This window comes from Rhagoletis zephyria, unplaced genomic scaffold, assembly GCF_001687245.7.
Source record: "Rhagoletis zephyria isolate East Lansing unplaced genomic scaffold, Rhagoletis_zephyria_1.1 Rzeph_scaffold_01132, whole genome shotgun sequence".
NCBI classification, from domain to species: domain Eukaryota; kingdom Metazoa; phylum Arthropoda; class Insecta; order Diptera; family Tephritidae; genus Rhagoletis; species Rhagoletis zephyria.
In genome coordinates, this window is record NW_016158216.1 from 28,411 (window position 1) to 32,003 (window position 3,593).

General features: G+C 33.0%; 1 long non-coding RNA gene across 1 annotated transcript; it reads left to right on the forward strand.

Moving 5' to 3' along the window:
• The first annotated feature begins 1,074 nt into the window (after positions 1-1,074).
• On the forward strand, positions 1,075-2,068 carry LOC108362876 (uncharacterized). The gene is made up of 3 exons (XR_001847529.1): positions 1,075-1,335; positions 1,417-1,508; positions 1,584-2,068. It is a non-coding gene; the product is annotated as an uncharacterized LOC108362876 (long non-coding RNA).
• The last annotated feature ends 1,525 nt before the right edge of the window (positions 2,069-3,593 follow it).

The following is a 3,593-nucleotide window of genomic DNA, read 5'->3' on the forward strand; positions in this document are numbered from 1 at the left end:
AGAAAACGGCATCCCTATGATTTCAACTTAAGCCAAACGTTTCGTAAACAAGCAATTCTGAACAAAAAACTGTTTTTCCACAAAGATGTTTAAATGGAAGCATTACAAATATGGAAAAATAGCAATCCACAAGGCTTTATTGGCAGCAGGTCCTTTTTAAAGCACATTTAACAAAAAAATAAGCTTCTAGTTTCGAAGCTAGCACAAAATAAAATTTTTTTATTTGTTGTTTACAAAAAAAATATTGTCTAGTATACAAGTCAAAATTGTTAAATATATATCGCTTTCATTCATTTTTTCATAGAGTTGGTGCTTCTTTTATAGGAATATTCATACGGCTTATGAACAGATTCATACCATATAAATCAGTGTCCGGCAAAAAGAGAACCCAACAAGCAAAATAAACTTAAAGAAAGGTTTGTTTTAGTTTTCAATTATAAACATTAAGCTTACAAAACGTTGATTTTTTGTTTATAAAACGCTTGAAAGTAAGCGTAATATAATCGAAAAGGAACATTGGTTATAAGCGTAGAAATATAAACTTGTAATAAATGTTCAAAAGAAAGCATTTTATAAGCGTAAACGTGTAAACTTATAATAAAGGTTCAAAAAAAGTTGTTTATAAGCGTATGAATATAAACTTACTAAAAATTTTCAAAAGAAATCTTTTTATAAACATTTTTACAACCCTTTATTTAAAGGCATTTCATTAAAAACCCATACATAGTGTTGCAGCTCCGAGGGGCGCGAGAAATAAAAAAAACTAGCGTTTTTTGCTTAGGTTACACGCGTACAATACTGGGACGGGCACAAAACCGTACTCCACACTTTACGCTGTTTTTATTTCCTATAATGTGTTTAATTAGGGTTAATTCGATTATAAAATATAAGACATTTATACCTACATTAGTTTTCGCTCCCTCTCAATCACAATATAACCAGTAAACAACCTTCGGTGAATTCGGCGACTGCCTTCCTCGGGGATGAATATGCTAGGGATGAAATTATTGGTACACACGCCTTCAAAGCACGCAGGGTTGCTTTTGAGAAACAAAAAATAATTAGCTCAAAATAGTTTCAAAAAGTATAGTGTAAAACGAAATTTATTGAATAATTCTACATAAAATTATATACGTAAATGACTCACTATGTAAACTATTGGAATACAACTTATTTCATTACGTTTTTTATGCAAAATGATAATGACTATCTGAATGCTCGGAGCACTGCCACTAAAATGAGAAACTACAGAAAAAATACTGCTCTGGTGCTACTTGTGCTGTGGTGAATATATATTTCTATTTATTTTCTTCTGTTTACGAGAAATACAAGCAGGTAGTAATTTTCATTGAATTTCTTCAAGAATCTGTACATTTTATGCCTTTGTTTTATAATTCCACGAATTTTATGTGTTAGCAAGATCAAGGGATATGGCGGAGGAATGGTTTTTAAACATCTTGGCGATGGGCTGTTTACCTGCTGGATACTTGCAATCTCATTTGCAAAAAGTATGTATACGAAATATTTCTTGTTGAGTGAATTTTAAACTAAAGGAATTAACTACTTTTATGTAATTATTGTAGATATGACACGCACACTGCCACTTTAAGGTATTTCTTTTCTGAGGAATCATGTAGGAAAACGAAGAGGAGCCGTGCAAAATTTCGGGCAGCTGTTTCTTGCAATTTTATGGGTACGAAGGTCGCTGAGGGTCAATGACAGCCTTTTGGATAAATTAAACCGAAATTTCTGCAACATGAATTAACATGAATCAATGTTATTAGTGTACGGTGATGACCATGATGTGAAATTAGGTTGGCTAGGATTCCAACAAGGAAATGATGAAAAACACCCTCATCGAATACGATATAACTCTGTTGGTTGGCAATCCACGTTGCTTTGAATCAACGAAATTCGGTGGTTCAGGTGCCCGTGCTCTTGCAGGAAATATGGTTAAGCATTGATTGCGACATATGTACGAATGTGCGCTTAATAATATTTTATAATGATACTATCGAGAGAAAAACAAACGTTTTCTTAAATCAGCTTTAAGTTACAATTTCCTACTCAATAAAAAAGAAATATTGTGGTTAAAGAAATGCAGTTTATTTTTTTTGTATTTTCCACACCACCACTGAGGTATACAATCAGGCGCGTTACCGATTTTTTAAGGTGGTCGGTTCCCCATGAGGCCTATTATCACCTTTTAAACTAAATACATAATTAAAGTTATATATAAATAAAAAGTAAGGCATGCAAAATCAAAAATTCATATGTTTGTATGTATATACGTGGTAAGAGTTTATTAAAACTAGTAAAATTAAATAAAATTTGTACTTAAAAAAATAAAAAAATCACATTTTCTTTTATATTTACATATGTACATATACAAAATAAATTTTCTACGCACCCACAGGGGTATTTGGAAGCGTTATCTTTAAACACATTGCAAAAATCGTTGGAGTTTGCGAAATTGTATTAAACATTATGAGTATATTTGTAAATGGAAAAGACCTATCTATGTGAAATGCATAGAAACTTTGTATGATTGAAATTGGGTGAGGAAGCCTCCTTGTTAAAAATTTTTAACGAAAAGTATGTTCGTATTCTAATAAAAAGATGTTTCACATCATCGGGGTTTGAATTTCGACAACATTGGAATGACTCTATGTGACACATTTTATCAAACAAGGCTTTTGAAAATCCAATTAAATGACAACAAGAGTCAAAATATTCATTTAAAACTTCATCAAGTTTTGTGATATAATTGATAAAATCAGATGGGGGTTTGACTAAGTTTGACCTATCATATTCCTTCTCTTTTGTAAATGTGAAGGCATCTTCAGGAATTTCACCTTCTTCAAAATGTGGCAAAGGTGTCAAACAATTATGCAGCTTATAGTATTCGAAGTAAATATAGCCGCAAAAATAGGCAAACGAATTTCGTTGAAGGAAGTCACTTTCAACTATATCTATTTCAATATTATTTCTAATATCGTCAATATGAGGCCTGGGTAAACTTTGAAAAGTTTGCCAAGAAGTATCCTGCACCAGAGGATCATTGCAGACTCTCTCTAGGGTGCTAAATGAAAAAAGCTCCCATTCAGCAGTAGCCAATGGTTCGCAGTTGCCTCTAGTGACAAATTTAACATGTCTGAGACCCCATGATTGGCGGAAAAGGTCTGCAAACATGCATGGCGTGGTTCTTGGGTTCAGTCCTCCTCCTCTTCTTATCTGCCCGAAATAGTGTTCGATTTCATCTTGACAAAGTTTTCTAGTTAGAATGTATTCAAACCCCTTATGTGACAAAACACGCCACAATCGTCGCAAACTTTGAATATTTAGAAGCCAGCCTTTAATAAAAGAAAAGTTGTTGGTGATATCTCGACCGGATAAATCATGTACAGTAATTGAACGAAGCGTTTGATCGGCTTCTTGCAAGAAATTGTTTTGTTCAATACTGCCCGAAAATGGTTGGCCGTGTTTTCGTAAGGTTCCAAGACCTTTACTATTAAAAATGTTAAAAAGTTGGTCGAAAAACAGAGCAAATTCAGCGGTATTTAAAAAGCTAGGGGAGAGGGAAGAATTAAGGT